The 22,537-nt window shown below is 38.9% G+C and overlaps 1 protein-coding gene across 1 annotated transcript in view; it reads right to left on the bottom strand.

Moving 5' to 3' along the window:
- Nucleotides 1-22,537, bottom strand: part of TMOD3 (tropomodulin 3) — a 76,366-nt gene that overhangs the window by 52,700 nt on the left and 1,129 nt on the right. The gene's annotated exons all lie outside the window — the stretch shown is intronic.

Genomic DNA, 22,537 nt, shown 5'->3' with positions numbered 1-22,537 from the left:
TTTCTGAATCAATATTAGCAGAGATATACACGGGGGAGTAGCCTCTTTCAAGGAAAAAACATTGTTTTGAAAATGTGTGCTTAAAGGAAAAAATACACACTATCAACCAACTTAATCTTACAGACATATACAGAACACACCACCCAACAGCACCCAAGTATAATTTCTCTCCCAGCCCACATGGAATATTCCAGAAAAGGCCACATATCAGGCCACAAAGCAAGCCTTAAAAGAATCCAAAAATCAAAATATTCCAAAGCATCTTTTCTGACTATAAAGCCATAAAAGTAGAAATCAATAACTGAAAAAGCAAGGAAAAAAAAAAATACATGGAAACTGAACAATACCAAAAACTACTGGGTTATACAAGAAATCAAGGATAGAATAAAGAAATTCATAGATTCAAATGAGAATGAAAACACATTTTACCAGAACATTTCGGACACAGCAAAAGCAGTGCTCAGAAGTCAATTTATAGCAACAAATGAACATATCCAAAAAGAAGAAAGGGCCAAAATCAAAACATTAACCCTACAACTCGAACAAATAGAAAGAGCAGCAAAACAAGCCCTTGGGCACCAAAAGAAAGCAAATAACAAAAACCAGAGAATTAAATGAAATAGAGAACAGAAAAACAATTGAAAGAGTTAACAAGACCAAAAGCTGGTTCTTTGAAATATCAACAAAATCAATAAACTATTGGCCAAACTGACAAGAGAAAAACAGGAGAGGAAGCATAGCCCGAATAAGGAATGAGATGGGCGATATCACAACAGACCCAAATGAAATTAAAAGAATCATAACAGGATACTATGAAAAATTGTACTCCAACAAATTTGAAAACCTAGAGGAAAAGGACAAATTTCTATAAACACAGGACCTATCTAAACTAACACAGAGATACAACAACTAAATAAACCTATAACAAGAGATTGAAAAGGTAATTTAAAAAACTCCCAAAAAGAAAAAAAAAGCCCTGGCCCTGAAGTCTCCACTGGAGAATTCTTCCAAACTTTCATAGAAGAGTACACACCACTAGTACCAGATGTATTTCAGAAGTTAGAAAGGGATGGAATACTCCCAAACTCATTCTATGAAGCCCTGATACCAAAACCAGGTAAAGACACCACAAAAAAAGATAATTACAGACCAGAATCCCTCATAAACATAGATGCAAAAATCCTCAACAAAATTCTAGCCAATAGAATTCAACAACATATCAAAAAAATAAGTCACCATGACCAAGTAGGATTCATACCAGGTATGTGGGGGTGGTTCGACATTAGAAAAACAATGTAATCCACCACATAAATAACACAAAAGACAAGAACCACATGATCTTATCAGTTGAAGAAAAGACAACTGAAAAACACTCAGCAAAATATGAACACCAGGAAAATTCCTCAACATAATAAAGGGCATTTATACAAAGCCAACAGCCAACATCATCCTAAATGGAGAGTCTGAAAGCATTCTCCTTGAGAACAGGAACCAGACAAGGATGCCCTTTATCACCACTCTTATTCAGAATTGTGCTGGAGGTCCTAGCCAGAGCAATCAGGCTAGAGAAAGAAATAAAGGGCATCCAAACTGGTAAGGAAGAAGTAAAAGTATCTCTATTTACAGATGATAGGATCTTATCACAGAGACTGGCAGAACCTGAGAGAATATGCCCCCCTGCCACACTCTAACTCAGAACTGAAACCACCCCCAAAGCCCACTTCTTAGACAAAGATTAGACAGGCCTATAAACTGGCAACTCCTGCCCAAAAGCAAGACAAAAATGCAGGAATGAACAAGGGAACTGGACAAGTGGACATGAAGAGCTCAGGGTGGAAAGGAAGAGACTGCTGTCACATTGTGGGGATTGCAACCAATGTCATAAAAAATGTGTATAAATTTTTGAATTAGAAACTAAGGAGCTGTAAACTTTCATCTAAAGCAGAAAAAAAGATATTAAAAATCCATTTTTTATATTACTATTTAAAATAAGAATCTTTTCTGTTAAAAAATAATGAAACCCATTGTTTTAGTTGTGTATGATTACTTTTAAAGTATCATCATAATAATAATACTTTACTTTGTCTTCTCGAGATGCCTTTGAAATCTTCTGTTCAGTTCTTTTACTTCATCAATTCTTCCTTTTGCTTTAGCTGCTCAACATTCGAGAGTAAGTTTCAGCGTCTCCTCTGACATCCATCTTGGTCTTTTCTTTCTTTCCTGTGTTTTCAATGACCTCTTGCTTTCTTCATGGATGATGCCCTTGATGTCATTCCACAACTCATCCGGTCTTCAGTCACTAGTGTTCAATGCATCAAATCTATTCTTCAGATGGTCTCTAAATTCAGATGGGATGTACTCAAGGTCATATTTTGGCTCTCGTGGACTCGCTCTGATTTTCTTCAGTTTCAGCTTGAACTTGCATATGAGCAATTGACGGTCTGTTCCACAGTCGGACCCTGACCTTGTTCTGACTGATGATATTGAGCTTTTCCATCATCTCTTTCCACAGATGTAGTCAATTTGATTTCTGTGTGTTCCATCTGGCGAGGTTCATGTGTACAGTTGCCGCTTATTTTGGTGAAAGAAGGTATTTGCAATGAAGAAGTCGTTGGTCTTGCAAAAGTCTATCATTCAATCTCCGGCATTGTTTCTATCACCAAGGCCGTATTTTCCAACTACGGATCCTTCTTATTTTTCAACTTTCGCATTCCAATCGCCATAATTATCAATGCACCTTGATTGCATTTCAGACTGCAGCAGCTGATAAAAATCTATTTCTTCATCTTTGGCCCTAATGGTTGGTGCGTAAATTTGAATAATAGTTGTATTAACTGGACTTCCTTGTAGGCGTATGGATATTATCCTATCACTGACAGCGTTGTACTTCAGGGTAGACTGAAACTTTCTTTTTGATGATGAATACAACACCATTCCTCTTTGAGCTGTCATTCCCAGCATAGTAGGCTATATGATTGTCCGATTCAAAATGGCCAATACCAGTCCATTTCAGCTCACTAATGCCTAGGATATCGATGTTTATGTGTTCCATTTCATTTTTTATTATTAATGGATTTTTGCAGCTGTTTCTTCTCATTTTGAGTCGTGTCACATCAGCAAATGAAGGTCCCGAAAGGTTTACTCCATCCACCTCATTATGGTCGACTCTACTGTGAGGAGGCAGCTCTTCCCCAGTCATCTTTTGAGTGCCTTCCAACCTGGGGGGCTCATATTCCAGCAGTATATCAGACAATTATTCATAAGGTTTTCACTGGCTAATGCTTTTCAGAAGTAGACTGACGATTTCCAATTTTCCTAGATTCATACTTCGTATATTCCAAGTTCCAATTATTAATGGATGTTTGCAGCTGTTGCTTCTCATTTTGAGAGCTGGAGATGGAAAAGCAAAGAGAAGAACACACTCGGCATTTCTTAAGCTGAAAGAACTGAAGAAAAAATTCAAGCCTCAAGTTGCAATAGTGAAGGATTCCATGGGGAAAATATTAAACGATGCAGGATGCATCAAAAGACAATGGAAGGAATACACAGAGTCATTACACCAAAAAGAATTAGTCTACATTCAACCACTTCAAGAGATGGCAGATGAACAGAAACCGATGGTACTGAAGGAAGAAGTCCAAGCTGCTCTGAAGGCACTGGTGAAAAACAAGGCTCCAGGAATTGACGGAATACCATTTGAGATGTTTCAACAAACAGATGCAGCAAGGGAGGTGCTCACTCGTCTACGCCAAGAAATATGGAAGACAGCTACCTGGCCAACTGACTGGAAGAGATCCATATTTATACCTATTCCCAAGAAAGGTGATCCGACTGAATGTGGAAATTATAGAATATCACTAATATCACACACAAGCAAAATTTTGCTGAAGATCATTCAAAAAGGGCTGCAGCAGTATATTGACAGGGAACTGCCAGAAGTTCAGGCTGGTTCAGAAGAGGATGTGGAACTAGGGATATCATTGCTGATGTCAGATGGATCCTGGCTGAAAGCAGAGAATACCAGAAGGATGCTTACCTGTGCTTTACTGACTATGCAAAGGCATTTGACTGTGTGGATCATAACAAATTATAGATAACATTGCAAAGAATGGGAATTCCAGAACACTTAATTGTGCTCATGAGGAACCTTTACATAAATCAAGAGGCAGTTGTTCAGACAGAACAAGAGAATACTGATTGGTTTAAAGTCAGGAAAGGTGTGCGTCAGGGTTGTATTCTTTCACCATATCTATTCCATCTGTATGCTGAGCAAATAATACGAGAAGCTGGACTATATGAAGAAGAACGGGGAATCAGGATTGGAGGAAGACTCATTAACAACCTGCATTATGCAGATAACACAACCTTCCTTGCTGAAAGGGAAGAGGACTTGAAGCACTTACTAATGAAGATCAGAGACCACAGCCTTCAGTATGGATTGCACCTCAACATAAAGAAAACAAAAATCCTCACAACTGGACCAATGAGCAACATCATGATAAATGGAGAAAAGATTGAAGTTGTGGAGGATTTCATTTTACTTGGATGCACAATCAACAGCCATGGAAGCAGGAGTCAAGAAATCAAAAGATGCATTGCATTGGGTAAATCTGCTGCAAAGGACCTTTTCAAAGTGTTAAAGAGCAAAGATGTCACCTTGAAGACTACGGTGCACCTGACCCAAGCCATGGTATTCTCAATCGCATCATATGCATGGGAAAGCCAGACAATGAATAAGGAAGACCGAAGAAGAATTGACACCTTTGAATTGTGATGCTGGCAAAGAATAGTGAATATACCATGGACTGCCAAAAGAACAAACAAATCTGTCTTAGAAGAAGTGCAGCCAGAGTGCTCCTTAAAGCAAGGATGGCGAGACTGTGTCTTACATACTTTGGACATGCTGTCAGGAGGGATCAGTCCCTGGAGAAGGACATCATGCTTGGCAGAGTACAGGGTCAGCGGAAAAGAGGAAGACCCTCAACGAGGTGGATTGACACAGTGGCTGCAACAATGAGCTCAAGCATAACAATGACTGTAAGGATGGCTCAGTACCGGGCAGTGTTTCATCCTGTTGTGCATAGGGTTGCTATGAGTCGGAACCAACTCGATGGCACATGACAACAACAACAACAAAGTATTATAAGATATAAGACATTTATAAAGGATATAAATTAGATGTTAAATCTATCCTTCTGCTAGGTTCACTAATTTGTGTATACAGTGAAATCTAAAAGACAGTACATTAAAGAATAATTTTGTAGTTTTTTTGGACGTGATAATTGAACCAGATGCAGGGGCACATCTGAGAGAGGTGGCTGCTGTGCACATGGAAGTCTGGGGAATTGGTGGTTGATCATTTTGTGCAAAATTTCCATGGTAACTAACCAACCCAAGTATGAGATTAGTTAAGTAGCCTGCCTTTCCTGCTATTGCTACTGACATCACCTTGAGTTTTTTTTTAAATGAGATCAACAGAGGATCTCAAAAGTACAACGAAACCTGTTGCCGTTGAGTCGATTCCAATTCATAGCAACCCTATAGGACAGAGTAAAACTGTCCCATAGGGTTTCCAAGAAGCACGTGGCGGATTCGAACTGCCAACCTGTTTGATCAGCAGCCATAGCTCTTAACCAATGCATATCAGGGCTCCTCAAAAGCACAAGGAAAGAGAATAAAATCTGAAGTCTGAAGGCAGTCCAGGAAAACTTTCCCGGGCCAGAATAAAGAAGAGATTTAACTGGAAGCAGGTTACTGAAGTCAAACTTAAAGTAGAAAGCAGTCAGATCATTTCTGTGACTATTACAAGAAAATACTTAACAGGTTACTCATATCGCTTTAAGAACAATCTTTCACAAGATCCTACTGAGAGATTCTGTGGCTTTCATAAGATCACCCCACCTCCTTTTCAGGCTTAAAGCAGCCAAACCAACTCCCAGTCCTATCCCACCTCTTCTCTTTTTAGTTCTTCCCTATGGAGTTGTGGCATCTGAGGGAGCCAAGGCAAGGCCAGAGGGGAACCTACCTCTGTGCATACCAAAGATAAATGCTGCAATAGCCGCACCCTTAGCATACTCAGTTTCATCTTTTTGGTCTGTTTGTTTAATAGACTGGGTAGACTAGGAAATGCTGAAGCTTTTTTAGAAGTTGCTGAAAACTCAAAAAATCTTAAAATAGAAACCACATCATGTGAGCAAGTCTCTGGGGTTATGGGGTTACAGAGCTCTTTATCCATGCTGGTAACCCACGAGTCTTCCACCAGTCATACTACCGACAAAACCAAATATGATACGAGGTGGCCTGCAGGGAAGGCTTATCAGAGCTCAACCATCAATCAAAATGCTGAATCCAGTCCAAGTGCATAATGGAGAGAAATGGGTTTTCTTTCTCTCTCTCTCCGAAAGGGAAGCATGACTCAACCTTCCTCTTGCATGAATTTCTTTATCCACCAAGTTAGTAAGCACTGAACTATATACAAAATCCTAAAATAAACTAGGCTAGATTTAAAGAAATCATGCTAACAGCAAGCTGAATTTTATGCAATGAACAAAAAGTAAACCGTAACATCTTTCCTCAGTTTTATCCCTTCTGAATTCCTTGGGACTTCAGACCAGATTTTTAGCTTCATTTTCTGATGGATCTTCTGAATTCAGAAATTCTTTTCAACTTTATCATCTTCAAATCAATATATATTTGCCTACATTTATTAAGTGCCTATCACATTTAATGTACTGCCCTGGGGTTGGGTGGGTAGTGCTGGACTGGAGGGGTAGGGCATAGGCAGAGGAAAGGGACCATGGGAAGGAGAAGAAGAGAAATTGAAAAAATTGTATAGGACAGATTCTTGTTCTCTTCCCCTACCCCCTTCCGAAATGTTTCTCAAACCAGAATTTAAGAGATGACAAGGATCAAGGATAGGGCACGAACTGGGCACAGAGACTGTAATGTTGGATTGTAAATTAAATGTTAAGTGTAGCTACAAAGCTAGTACTTTTAAATTTTCTTTGGATACACCATTGGTGTCTCTCAAATTATAAAAGTGGTGACCAGCAAAGTTGGTCAAATAGCAGAAGTAACTCTGATTGTCCCCCTGGACCCTCTCCTGCCAATTCCATTACTGGGCATGACTCAACCGATGCATTGGGAAGCCATCACTTTTTCTTCACTTTTTCTATTTCTCCACTCCCACTTCACATCTGAGGGCAAAAACTCTACCTTCTAGCAATGATATACATCCACAATTAAGCCATAATAAAGATTGAGAAGCACATCACTGTTCACTGAGAAGGTGTTTATGTAAACAAACCCCCCAATGAGGAAACTCTGCTGGGAGAAATCAACTACGCTCAACAAAGTGTGCTTAAATGAAGATGTTCACGACTGTCATCAGTCAGTAGATCCGCTGATAAACAGTAAGGCACAAAAACCCGGGTGGCGTAGTGATAAGTGCTACAGCCGCTAACCAAAGGGTCAGCAGTTCGAATCCGCCAGGCGCTCCTTGGAAACTCTATGGGGCAGTTCTACTCTGTCCTATCGGGTTGCTATGTGTCCGAATCGACTCGATGGCGCTGGGTTTGGTTTGGTTTTTAAGGCACAAAAACTTTTTTTCTTTTTATTGTACTTTAGATGAAGGTTTACAGAACTAGTTTCTCATCAAATAGTTAGTATATATATTGTTTTATGACATTGGTTAACAACCCCATGACATGTCAACACTCTCCCCTCTCGACCCCGGATTCCCTGTTACCAGTTTCCCTGTCCCCTTCTCCATCTAGTTCTTGCCCCTGGGCTGCTGTACCCCTTTAGTCTAGTTTTGTTTTATGGAAGTACAAAAACATTTTGTATGAAAGCAATCCCAGCATTCTGGAGACTTTAAAAAGGTAAGGTTTTGTTCTAACATAGAAGAAAGTGCTCTAAGGGATTACCAAAACTAATTTAAACTGCCAAAATAAGCCCAGAAGATATGGACTATGTTAGAATATTTTTAATATGAAGATTGCCTAGATTAATGATCAGAAAATACTGATATACGTACACACTTACTACTATTGTTTGTGTTGATTAATTGCAAAATAATGCATTACCTTGGCCAAAAATATCAAATGGTACAGTAAGTAAATGTCTAAAATACCATACTAAATACTAAGATGTCCTCCTACCCAGTCTCACTTTACTGGTGTTTTAATCGTTCCAGACCAGATTTTGTTTTTGAACCAACAAACTCTCTTCTTCCTAATAAAATTCTACTTTTTGTTGTTGTTGTTGTTTTATAGGGGACAGTGGGTCTGGATGGATTGTAATGGGGATAAGATCGTAGTAAGTTTTTAAATTTTAATGAGGAAAACCTTCAGTTAAAAAGAAATGAAAAGAAAGCTTTTCTTTCTTTTAGACTATGGGACTTGAACTCCTTTTCTTTGCTAGAATAGACAGGGCTCTATCTTTAGACTGCCTGAGGAATACCATGGAGATTATAGAGGCCTTCACTAATCCAATCACCACAGAGACCAAGGAGGAAAAACAATAAAACCAACAAAACCTATAGGGAACACCAAAATTCTTTGGGAGAAAAAGCCAAGCACTTAGCTCCCCACACTGAACAAGGGGTCAGTAGATCTACAGTACCTAAGGGCTTGGTGACTTTGAGCAAGTCACTTTACTTCTCAGTTTCTGGGCTAGATGAAGGCTAGCCAAAATATGGCACCTGTTCTACAATAGGCCCGCCATATCTATGACAAACTGCAAATCAAACACAGCCTTTACCCCTGAGGGCAAATTCCCCTCAATCCCCAAGCAGTCACTACCAACAGATGAGAATTGCCGAAAGGGGTGAAACTCATTCATTGTATCCCTGGGCCAGATGGGCTTGAGTCTTTTCTAGCTCTAATTATCTGTGATCTTAAAGAAACACTATTTAACCCAATCCTGGGGAAAAAAACTAACTTACCCTCAACACTGCCAAGATGAACAATGTATATGTAGAAAGAAAAAACATAAAAGCTGAATCATACTAGACAAGCACAAAAACAAAACAAAGTGAAACAGTTCAGGAAGGTGACTTGCAAAACCAGAACAGATAAACAATGGAAAAATAATGAAGTTAAACTTGGGCCAAAGTTGATAAGTACCATGAAAAAAAAAAAATTAAAGTGGTATGACAATATTAAAAAATGCTTTCCCAAAAACTCACCAAATAAAGAAATTTCTACAGATCATTTCCTATTTTCTCATTGATTTTCATATTACAAATATTTTTAGGAAATATAAATTTCCAATATATCATTAAATCATAGGAATAAATGCAAAGTCTTAATTAAGAAGTTAAATACACATTTTATTAATTTGTCTCATTTGTTTTCCACAATGGTATGTACAATTCTCTTCAACAACCCTCCTTGACCCATCCTCAATTTTCACATTTCTCCATCCTATCCTCTTCAAAGACTAGCTCAAGTCCCTCCTCTCTAAAACCTTTCCTAGCTCCTCCAACCCTAAAAAACTCCAAACTCATTTCCATCGAGTCAACTCAGACTCATGGCAACCCTATATATTACACAGTGGAACTCCAAATGGTTTTCTTGGCTGTAGTCTTTATGGAAGCAGATTGCCAGGCCTTTCTTCTGTGGTGCCACTGGGTGGGTAGGTTAGCAGGTGAGTGCAAACTGTCTGCACCACCTACGGATCCCCCTCCAACCCTTAGACTTTTTTCCCTTCTGAAGGCCATCAGTGCTCAGGGTGCATCACATCATTTAGCCCCGATATCTGTCAGTGTTTCACGTGTCTGCCTGGTGTCCCAGCTGACACATATGCATGCTCCTTGATGAACCATGCCTTACCCCTACATGGTGTAGGCATTTCATATACACCTTCAAATGCCTTTGGGCCCTAGTGGTACAGTGGCTGCTAATCAAAAGGTCAGCAGTTCAAATCTACCAGCTGCTCCTTGGAAACCCTATGGGGCAGTTCAACCCTGCCCTATTAAGTCTCTATCAGTTGGAACTAACTCAACGGCAATGAGTTTTTTTTTGTTTTTGAATGTTTTACCCCTACATGGTGTAGGCATTTCATACACACCTTTGAAGACACAGTACACTAATGACTTTTAGGGATACCACTGGTATTACTCTAATCAATTTCAGAGGCCTGGGGATGAAATGGAAACCCCGGTGGCATAGTGGTTAAAAGCTACAGCTGCTAATCAAAAGCCTGGCAGTTCAAATCCACAAGGTGTTCCTTGGAAACCCTACAGAGCAGTTCTACTCTGTCCGATAGTGTTGTTACGAGTCCAAATAGACTTGATGGAAACAGGCTTGGTTTTCGGTTTCAAGGTGGGGGGTATGAAACAAGCTTTGCTATAGCAATTAAATTAATTTTCAGACTAACAGGAAGAAGCAGTTATGATAGGTATTTGAGGAGGCACAAGATGACAAGCTGCATAATGTATCTTGATGCCTTACAGAGGAGATGTGAAATTTAGACCCAATCAAAGAGATGTGGTAGCCCCTGGAGTTAAGGCAAAATTCTTATCAAGGGGATAAAGCATGAAATGACTACCTAAAACAAGAGAGTAAGTGAACCCTCTCAGTCAATAGTAGGGCAAAAGGGAGGCATTCTTCAAGAAAATGGCGCAGCCCCACTACCTCGGCCCTGTATACCACCTGCAGAGAATCTCATTCCTAATGTGATATCCTGAAGGAATAACTGAAGCAAAACCAACAGATCAGGTGCTTGTAAGTAACCAAATGGCGGCCAGGGGCAATATTCACCCACCCACCATAAGCGATCTTGAAACAAAAGGGAATAGAGCAAGATGATTATTCTCTTATAGACCAAAGACAGCACTGAAGAGTTTTGCTAAGGAAAAGTAATTTGGAATCATTGAATTGTACATCTAAAATGGATGGATTTTATGGTACGTACCTTGAAAAAACTGTTTTTAAAAAAAGATATTTGGTGCCTTGAGCTGGAGTATTTGCATGCGGAGAAGCACCCAACAGTCCAGAAGGAGGTAGTACTCACAGGTTTTTATTGGAAGACAGAAGGCACAAAACCTCTGGTATGAAAACTGAAATTTCTCAAGATATTAAGACAGGAGAGTTCACTATCAATGATTACAGAAAATACTAAAATATGACCTTTGAGAAATACATATACATTGTGGTACATTCATATGATGAAGTATTATTAAGCAGTAAAAAGAAATGAGCTATCAAGCCATGAAAAAAACATGAAGGAAACTTAAATGCTTACCATTAACTAAAAGAAGCCAGGCTAAAAAGGCTACATACTGTGTGATTCCAATTACATGACATTCTGGAAAAGGCAAAACTACACAAGCAGTAAAAAGATCAGTGGTTGCCAGAGGTTCAGGGGGAGGGATGAATAGGTGGGAGCATAGGACATTATTAGGGCAGAGAAACTATTCTACATAATACTGTAATTATACATGATATTAGACATTTGTCAAAACCGGCATTACTGTACAACACAAAAAGTGAACCCTAACGTAAACTATGGATTTTGGTTAATAATACTGTATCAATATTGGTTCATCAACTGTAACAAATATACCAGTACAATATGCTACCAACAGAAGAAATAGTATGGGGGGGATATATGGGAATTCTCTGTACTTTCTGTGTAATTTTTCTATAAACCTAAAAATGCTCTAAAAAATAAAGTCTATTAAATACATACACACACACACACACACACAATAAAAACCAAACCATACAAAACTACTAATAATAGAATCATACAGCTAGTGGGGATAGTCTAGGAAAGGAGAAATGGGAGGCAGTGAGGGTAGAAAGAAAGACAAATGAATATTTAAGACTGAGGATAGTTGAAAGAAGAGAAGTCTTAGAAATCATTGCTCTTGGCCAAGAAGCTAGGTTTACTGCCCCCAAGGTCGTAATGTCTGCTTTGGTATATCCTCTTTAAAAACGGGCTAAAGGACATTTTTCCTTTGATAGCAAATAAGAGAAAGCAAGAGAGCAACACAGAAGTAAAAGACAATTTAACAGACGGAAAAGAGAGGAGGTTGTTGAGAGATTAGTATAAGAGCCAAAAACAGGAGTTCAGGATGTAATTCTAAAATTAACACCTATGACACCAACTTTAAATATAATTTTCAAGTGATAAAACTACCATATCTTAAGTACACCTTAGGAACACTTTTCTTCCATTTATCTGAGTTTCTCAGATTAACAAAGGGATCATGTACCATACTTTCATGTAATGATGAGAAAAAAAATCAGTTTTTACTGGCATACCTATTATATGCCAGGCGTTTTACCACATACATCTCTTTATAATAACTGCAAAATATTACATCCCCATTTCACAGATGAATAAACTGAGTGAGGCTCAGAGAGGATAAAGCACCTGACCAAGGTCTCAATAACAGATGTGAAGTTTGAACCTAACCCTAAAATCCATGTGTCTCTAAAATACTCTATACCATGTTCTTAGTATTATGTTACCACACATTACAGAAGCAAATTAAGTGACAATAACTGACAGCAAGAAGCCACAGCTGGAGGCAAAAGAGAAGGAAAACTATTACTAAAGTAACTAAAATACAAAAGCAACCCATTAAAACAAAGTTTAATGAGAAAACACACACACACATAAAAGCAAAGGACTAGTTAATGCAGTTACCAATAGTCTACACTGAGGCACACAATGAATTCTAAATTCCATGATCCCCAAATCACTTTGGTTAAATTAAGTTTAAAAACCAAACCCCAGTGCTTTGGAGGACTCCATTTAAGACGACCAGAATAAACTGCATATATAATGTACTTCACAAAGAATGACATTTAAAATAGCTTGTCAAGAAAAGTTTCAATTTCTCACTAGCTTTGTAACTTCGGGCAAGACAATTATTCTTCTGTCCCTCTGCTTTCTTCTCTAACAAGTAGAACAGTATCTATCCTAAGGGGCTGATGCAAGGATTAAATGATTTAATACATATAAAACACTTAGAACAGTGTTTGACACAGACCAAGTATTCAATAGTGTTAGCTAATGGTGTCATTATCATCGCCAAAGTTCATTTTTAACGAATACCGTATCAGCTCGAGTTGGGCAAATGAGATATTACTATACTCTGCTCCATACAAGGAGACCCTGGTGGTGTAGTGGTTAAGTGCTGCTAACCAAAAGGTGGGCAGTTCGAATCCATCAAGCACTCCTTGGAAACTCTATGGGGCAGGTCTACAGGGTCACTATGAGTTGGAATCCACTGAACAGCAATGGGTTTGGGTTTTTTTGTTTTTTTTTTTTTGGTTTTTGCTCCATATAATAATAACACACAATTAATGGCAGAGATTGGTGAGAGAGGTAGAGTATAAATACATATAAACATGAGAGTGGATGTACACAAAGAAAACAAGAAGCCAACACTTTGCCTGTACTTCTATCAATATTTACCTCACTGTATTATACTCAGTTGTGTAAATAAACAACTGTGAGTACTTTGAGGGCAGAGATTTATTTTTATATTAGCCGCACCTAATGTAGTGCCAGAAACCCTGGTGGTGCAGTGGTTAAGAGCTACAGCTGCTAACCAAAAGGTCGGCAGTTCAAATCCACTAGGCACTCCTTGGAAATTCTATGGGCCAGTTCTATTCTGTCCTATATGGTCACTGAGTCGGAATCAACTTGACGGCAAGGGGTTTGGTTTATTTTTTTAATGTAGTGACTGCAACATAGTAGACACTAAATAAATGTACAGTAAAATAATTAGGGCTGCTCAGTAACCTTTGAGCTCAGTGATGGAAGTACCTGATTTTGCCATATCCTAACTGGGCTGGAGGCAGAGTCAGTACAAGCTTAATTACTAATCTTTGTTTAACTGACTATCAATATTCTACTCCCCTATTCTTTCTGAACTGGTAAACAAATTTCAAAAAGCAATTTTAAAATTTTTCAAATGATGATAAAACAAATTTCAGTAATTTATTTTAAACATTGAAGTATTGCTCTGTATTGCCTGCTATGCCTAAAAGCTAATTCTGATGGTCAAATGGTCAAAAAGCCATAGCAATAAACACACTAAATAAGAAACACATCTGGATGCAATCTGTTGGATGCAGTGCAGATACAAAAAAGGTAAGGCATGGTCCTGTCCCTCTGACTTCCAGTAGCAAAGAAAGCATGTACTGGGATGACAGTCTAACCACAAGCCCCCTTGTCTGGGATCACCCTTACGTTTCCCAGTACCTGTGAAATATCCAGCTTAGGTGACCACCTAACAATGCCCCCTCTGTCACAGCTGTTTGGTACAGAGGTCACCTCCCAACCCAAGCAGGACAAGTCAAATCCAATTCTTCTCCAGAAATTTGGAAAGCTGAGAGACAAAACCTATGTTGCGAGATCATATATTATGAAGTCTGGAGGCAGCGTCACAGCAAGCCAAAGTTACACTTAAGCTGAAGCTAGGGAGAAGAAAAAAGCCATGTGAAAGCAGAGAAAGCCAATCTGTAGCAGAGAGAACAGAAGCAGAGTCAGAGCCAGTCTGGAGAGAGAGGCACGCGCCTAGGGTGTGAGTTTTAAGAGGACACCAAAACACTCAGTAATTAAGATAATTAATATTATCATGCCTGATAATTTCAAAAGTCAAAATAAATGTCCTGGAATGGAGCAAAGGGGTAGAAAGGAGCAAAAGAGAGCCCACGCAAACCACAGAGACAGAAAGGAGAGGTCAGGGGGCTTTCCAAGTGCCTGCTCTGGATTTCAGCTGCAGCTCATTTCAGGGAGATCAGCCTTAGAATAACAACCTGCTACAACCCCAGGGCCTGCCTCCATAAAAAAAAAAAAGAGCTCAAGTGGGTTTGTGTTCCCTGGGACCTAAAAGCTTGACTGAGACACTATTTGGGGAAAATGAGACATGCACATAAAGCTTTTTTTTTTAAATCAAGGCCAACATATAATTAACTGACAATTAGTGCTAGAGAAGTTCAGAGATCACTATGGGTGGTCAGGGAAGGATACATTTAGCTAGCTAGAGAGAAGTGCATAGCAAAAAAAGAGATCAAAACTCAGGCTAAAAAATGGGGGAACAGGAGGGGTCCCAGGGAAAGGAGGGGGAGAAAAGTGAAGGGAAACCGATCTTCACACAACCTGTTTACAGCCATGTAATACGGCTTCTGTGCCTCCAGTCCCTGGCTTACCCTGTTCATTATACCTGAAATAACCTTTTCCTCCTGATCTCATGTTCAAGTCCTTTCACATATTTCAGGGCCCAGCTCAAATAACATTTCTTTCAAGAGGCTTCCCTGGTGTTCTACTCAAAAGAAGACACAGGCCAGAACTAGGGTTTGGGCAGTGGGAAAAGAAAGGAAGAAAAGAGGATATGGTTTCCTTTGAGGCAGGGAAGGCTAAGAGCCTGAATGTAGTGACAAGGGCTATCCTCTGGTGGACAGCAAACCACACCCAGGAGTTTACTTGTTATATCATCTCACGTCTTAGGAGAGTGGGAAGCGAGTTGGCCTGACCAGAAGGGGTGATGATGGGGCTGGAGAAAAGCAGCAAAGAAAGGGCAGGCGTAGAGGGTGTGCTGATGACTGACAGAGGGCTGAGCTGTACTGAAGGCCTCACACAGGGGAAACCGTACAAATCTGTCCATTTCTGTATGGTTCTGCCGTTTTCTCCAATAAACTGTAGATCCTAGGAACAAAACCAGAAAAACACAGTGGGAGGGCAGGAAGAGGGGTCAACTTTGAAATAATCACATATGTATTGATATTTCAGAGCCCTGATGGTGCAGTGGTTAAGAGCTTGGCTGCTAACCAAAAGGTCGGCAGTTCGAATCCACCAACAGCTCCTTGGAAACCCTGTAGGGAAGTGCTACTGTGTCCTATAGGGTCACTATGAGTTGGAATCAACTTGACAGCAACAGGTTTTGGTATTAACATTTCCCAATCAAATTAGAGCTTTTCCCTCTTCTCGGGTTTAGCACCCTAGTGGGCATATTAAAGAGGAAACAAAAGAAAGAAAACAGTTCCTTAGGAATAATAACTTGGGTTAATAATAGTTCACCATGAAGGAAAATAAATCTCACCATGCTTGCCCCAGAATAAGGACAGCGAGAATATATGCCACTTACAGTATATACATTTGAGGGGCCTCCTTTCTTTTCACTGGACATGCATATCAAAGGAATATTCCTTAACAACACCTCATTGAAGTTATAATACCACACCCAGGAAATAAAAATATTTTGTTGGTTACAATTTTCTATAAGGAAATTCCCTACTTGATGATTAATAATAATAATATCCTGCTCAAAGAGACTGCTATGTCATAGGTTAAGAAACTACAACAATTTTACCTATAAGTTTCTATATATATGAAACCATATAGACATATCAAACAATTGCTACTGGTTAAAAAACTTAACTAAAAGCTCTAGAAGTGTTTTAAAAATCAGGAGAATACCCTTGCCATCCACACTCTGATTCACTCTCACTCTATTCCACTCAGCCCTCACTTTCTGCCAACTTACCATATTTTCATCTGTTTTCTTACACACACTTCAGGAATTGTGTTCACTAGTATTTACCTGTAGTGATGCTGGTGCTTATATATGTCCAGATATGAAGCTGTTTATTTGCAACCTCAGTAAGTTTATCTTGGTATGTTTGTGTTCCTTCCTTAGTGAGTTTGAGCATATGTACCTGAGGGCGTGTATATCTTTACAGGTCAAAAAGTGTGTGCATCTGTGAAGTAGCCTTGACTGTACCTCAGTAATTCTCAAAATGAACTGTTAAAAGCGTATAAGGGTGAACGAAGTCAATCACAAATGATCATACACTGAATGATTCTATTTACATGAAATGTCCAGAATAGGCAAATCCAGAGACAAAAAGTAGATTAGTAGTTGCCTAGGGCTGGGAGAGTTGGAGGAAGAGGGTGGTGGCTGCTAACAGATAAGTTTTTTTGTTTGTTTTTATTGGGGGGGGAGGTGATAAAAATGTTCTAAAATTATAGTGATAGTTGCATAACTCTGTGGATATACTAAAAACCATTGAATTGTATACTTTAAAAGGGTGAATTTTATGGTATATGAATTATATCTCATAAAGCTATTTTATATCTATATCTAAAAGTGTATAAGGGAACCAAAGTCATCCTGCATTTTCAATGAAGGGTAACCCTGTCTTTTAAAACCTTAGCCCTTTTCTCCTCCTATTTTAATTAAGCTTTGGGATTCACGGATCCCCACTGATAAGTCCCCTTGTCTTCTCTTCTTCTCCAGCCTTGTTTGTTTTCACTCACAAGGGTGACCCACGCATGGGCAAAAGCATTCACTAGTTACAACTAAATCTCTGAACACAAAATAACATGTATGCTATGATTACAACCATATAAAAATATGTATGTGAATAAACAAGACCTGGAAGGAAATGAGAAAAGGAAACAGCTGCATTACAGCAACAAGATTGTGGTGACATTCTTTTAAAAATAATGTTGTCATCTTATTGTCTTATCAGTAAATAAAATCTGGAAGAAAAATAACCGACCTGTCTCCTTAGAAATTGTTCCAAGGCAAATTCAGGAACTGTGTGCCATCAAGGATTAAAATGAAGTAGTGGGGCAGAAACGTGAAAAACACACAGGTAATACATATTTACATTTATTTTAACCAAGTCAGTAGACATATTAAGCTTCTGTAGGCTTGCTCTATTATGGGGGTTGGTGATCTCTCCAGGCTTGAATTTCCTTCCTTCTCCCCAACATTTGCCTAGCTCATGGGCAGGGCACATATTCTCCTGAAATGAGGTTGCCTCCATTAACTCGACCTACAGAAAATGCATTTACAATTCAAATTCATAGTTAGCATTTCTTCATCAGGAAATATATGGCAACCAACCCTGGATCAATCAATCTAGCCCTAGCCTGGAAGAGGTGCAGAAAAGTTTTTTAAGATCCAAGGCTTGCTCTTAAGAAACGTACAAAACAAGCACAACTAAAATACAGTGTCAAGTCAATTCAATGCAGAAAGCAAAGTTTTTAATCTGTGTTGCTGGAACAACTAGATACCCATATAGGGGAAATACGAACCTCAATCCCTACCTCACTTCAAAACACAAAAATTAATTTGAGATGGATCACAGACTTAAATGTAAAACTTAGCACAATTAAAGTTTCTAGGAGAAAACAAAGAATATCTTCACAACCCTCGAAGAAGGCAAAGATTTCTTGGTCAGGACACACAAAAAATGATGGAATAGACTTCATAAAAATTTCTGCTCATCAAAACATCTTTTAAAAAATAAACAGACATGCCACAGACTGAGTAAAACATATGGATCTGACACAGGACTTGTACTCAGAATACACAAAGAACTCCTACAAACAACAACAAAAATGAACATCCCAGTGAAAAAAATAGGCAAAAGACTTGAACAGATACCTTGCAAAAGAAGATATAGTAATAGCCAAATAGCATACAAAAGAGTACTCCATTCCTAATCCTCAGGAAAACACAAATTAAAACCACAATGAGATACCATTTTACATCCTTTAGAATGGCAAAAATAAAAAAGACTGACAAGACAACACAGCTGGCAACACTAAAAACATGTACCAACTAGAATTCACACATATACCTGACTTTGGAGAATTGTTTGTCAGTTTATTATAAAATTACACATACATCTACCCTATGGCTAAGTAATTCCACTCAAGAGAAAACACATGGCTACAAGAGACTTGTACAAGAATGTTCACAGCAACCTTATTAATAATATCCCAAACCTGGAAATAGCCCAAATGTCCATCAACATGAAAACATAAATTGGGGTATGTTCATACAATGGAATACTATTTAGTAATAAAAAAAGAACAAACAACTGATATACCCCAAAGCACAGATGAATCTCAAAAACATTACATTAAGCAAAATAAGCCAGGCACAAAAAACCACATATTGCAGAATTCCATTTATGTGATGTACAAGAAAAAAAAAAAAAAAACAAAAACAAGACTAACCAAAAATTTATGGGGACAGAAGTTAGAAAGTGGTTGTCTTTGGAGGAGGGTGAATGAGGGAAATGGCTAGAAAGGGGCATGAGGGAACTTACTAAGGTGATAAAAATATTTTCCATCTTATTTTGGTGGTGGTTATACAGCGTATAAGGAGAGCTGATGGTATAGTGGTTAAGTGTTCAGCTGCTAACCGAAAGGTCAGAGGTTTGAATCCACTAAGCTGCTCCATGGGGAAAAAGACCTGGTAATCTGCCAGGTCCTGTGCCATCCTCAAAATTGTTGCTGTGTTTGAGTCCATCGTTGCAGCCACTGTGTCAATCCATCTTGCTGAGGGTCTTCCTCTTTTTCACTGTCTACTTAACCAAACATGATGACCTTCTGCAGGGACTGGTCCCTCCTGATTACATGTCCAAAGTACGTGAGATGAAGTCTCGCAATCCTAGCTTTTAAGAAGCATTCTAGCTGTATTTCTTCCAAGACAGATCTGTTTGTTCTCGCAGTCTATGGTATATGCAGTATTCTTCACCAACACCATAATTCAAAGGCGTCAATTCCTCTTCGGTCTTCCTTATTCATTTTCCAGCTTTCACACGCATATGCGAGAAAACCCTATGGGCATACAGTGTCATATAGTGTCGCTATGATCAGAATTGACTCCACAGCATACAACAACAACAATACAACATACAGTGTATAAACCAGAACACCCTGAACATGACACTTAAGATCTGCGGATCTGAATGTTAACTATACCTCAATTAAAAACTACAAAGTAGCCCTCTGCTTCAAGACATAGATTACTGACTTTGTTTCAGATGAATTTCTAGAACAATACACACGCATTTTCAGTTATTTGCCACTTTGGATTATTCATACTTCTATTCATTACTGTAAATAACCTAATGGATTATGACACACAGAAAGATACAAGAAATCTAAAACCAAAAAAACCACTGCCATCGAGTTGATTCTCACTCATAGCAATCCTATAGGACAGAGGAGAACTGCCCTATAGGGTTTCCAAGGAGCGGATGGTGGACTCAAACCGCCAACCTTTTGGTTAGCAGCCAAGCTCTTAACCACTGTGCCACCAGGGCTCTGGATACAAGAACAGATGTTCATATAATTAATTTTTCATAAATAGTAACCTAAATTTGATTCTTCACAATTTCAATATGTACCTAATGGACTGTTTGAGGTTCAACAGAATTTTCTGTTTTCTATATCATTCTGGGGAAACCCTGGTGGTACAGTGGTTGAGTACTATGGCCGCTAACCAAAATGTTGGCAGTTCAAATCCACCAGGCGCTCCTTGGAAACTCTATGAGGCGGTTCTACTCTGTCCTATAGGGTCGCTATGAGTCGAAATTGACTCGACAGCAATGGGTTTGGTTTCTTTTTTTATATCATTTTGGAGCCCTGGTGGTGCAGTGGTTAAGAGCTCAGCTGCTAACCAAAAGTTCAGCAGTTGGAATCCATCAGATGCTCCTTGGAAATTCTATGGGGCAATTCTACTCTCTCCTATAGGGTCACTATGAGTCAAAATTGACTCAGTGGCAACAGGTATTATCATTTTCCTGTTAATGTGATCTTATACTTGTGGTTTTAAAGGATCTGAGTTAATAAAACTGACTGAGAAGTAAAGCATGAAAATCAAATGTCAGCAAGGAAAGTCAACGATGGGAGGATGACAGTGCTTTAGTCACTATTACAGCCTAGAGAATAGTGCCATCCTCAACTATTCCAATCAAGAGAGGATCCATACATATTTAATTTTAAGAGAGATTGAAAAGCATAAAGAATAGTTTGCGAGCTAATTTGATTTTTAAAAGACAGTGATATAAATTGACAAATCTGTGCTGGGCTCTGCCCATGTATGTCACATACAGTCAAACAGTACAGCGTGTATAGCCTAGAGGGGAAGACATGACCAGTAAGGGAAAAGGAAGATTACTTCATTTGTTTTCTACCCCCTCAGGTAAAGATCACTCTGTCTGAATTCCTATCAAAACCAAACCCACTGCCATCAAGTTGATTCTGACTTACAGTGACCCTATATGACAGAGTAGAACAGCCCCATAGGGTTTCCAAGGTTGTAATTTTTACAGAAGCAGGCAGCTACATCTTTCTCCCACGGAGTGGCTGCTAGGCCAAACCAGTGACCTTTTAGTTCACAGCTGAGCACCTAACCACTGAACTACCAGGGCTCCTTGCACTTGAACTCCTACCACCCTTGTTTATTCCCTACAGAGGGTTCTTACAGCTTTTGTCCTATAAACAAGTACACACATCTAACCTCCTCAAAGAGAGTAAGCTCCCCCGCAGGAGCCATGTTTTCTATGTCTGCATTCACCAAGACCAAAGACGGTGCCTTATACAGGATGAATGGAAACGTATGCTTGTTGAATTACTGAATTCGTGGGAACAAAAACAGTTGAGGGTGGGAGAGGAAGAGAGGAAAAAAAAGCTGAGAGGACACAGTGAAGAGTAAGAGAGGAAACAGAGGAGAAAAAGAAAAGGGGAAAGAACAGAGGGAAAAAAGCTTGCTGTGAAGGCAATGGTTTTAGTTAGACTGAACAGGATTAATTTTAAAATCTGAGAGTTGGAAAAAGCCATCAATATGCATCCAATATCACAGCTATCAGCATTAATCTTTAAATGTCATGACAGACACCTTTAAAATTATCTCCCAAACCCTGATGTTCAAAGTGTGGCCAGTAGCATGACGAGGGCATCACTTCTCAGACATGGGGCCCCATTTCAAAATTACTGGATCAGAATCTGCATTTTAACAAGATCCTAGGTGATGTATCCAAGTTAGAAGTTTGAGAAACACTGCTGTACACCATTCAGGTCCTTTCTGCTGTGCTGAACCTGTAAAATTTTATTTAAATAAGCCAGTGGCTGGGACTACAAAATCTTTGATTAGAGTGGAACCAATAATTGTAATGGAATTTGACCTGTACATATTTGATTTTAGATGAACTTACTAATCACAGAGTAATTTGGCCTGAGGGGTATATTACAAAACTCCAGAATTAGTCATAAAAATATATGATTAAAGGCAACTGAGGTCAATAACATACTCAAGAACAGACATCTCATCTTACTTATTTTTGATGCTTCATATCTAGCACAAAGCTTGGAATGATGTATGTGGCAATGTTTCGGAATGAATAAAATAAGTAAATAAATTTTTCAAAATCAGAGCTATTTAGGCCCAAATAACCTTGGGGTCATGTAGTTCAATAACTGCATTTTAAGGTTGGGCAAAGTAGAAATCATGAGAGGTACAAAAGCCAGAAAGCTAAAAGTGCCATAACATAAGGTATTAGAACTCACGTTTTAATTCCCTTTTTGTTCCTTTCATAGGAGTGTGTTAAAGGATTCTAAGCATTACAGAAAAATATTTGTGGGCTCTTAAAGAAGTGATAGAGTAGGAGGATGTCTAGAAGTAGGAAGCAGAGACTAGCAAGAGTAAATGAGTCTGAACAGACATATTTTTAAAGTCTAACATATTTTAGACAAGCCAGTTAATTAA

Source organism: Elephas maximus, chromosome 12, assembly GCF_024166365.1.
Source record: "Elephas maximus indicus isolate mEleMax1 chromosome 12, mEleMax1 primary haplotype, whole genome shotgun sequence".
In the NCBI taxonomy this organism is placed as follows: Eukaryota; Metazoa; Chordata; class Mammalia; order Proboscidea; family Elephantidae; genus Elephas; species Elephas maximus.
This window is presented reverse-complemented; position numbering and strand designations above follow the sequence as displayed.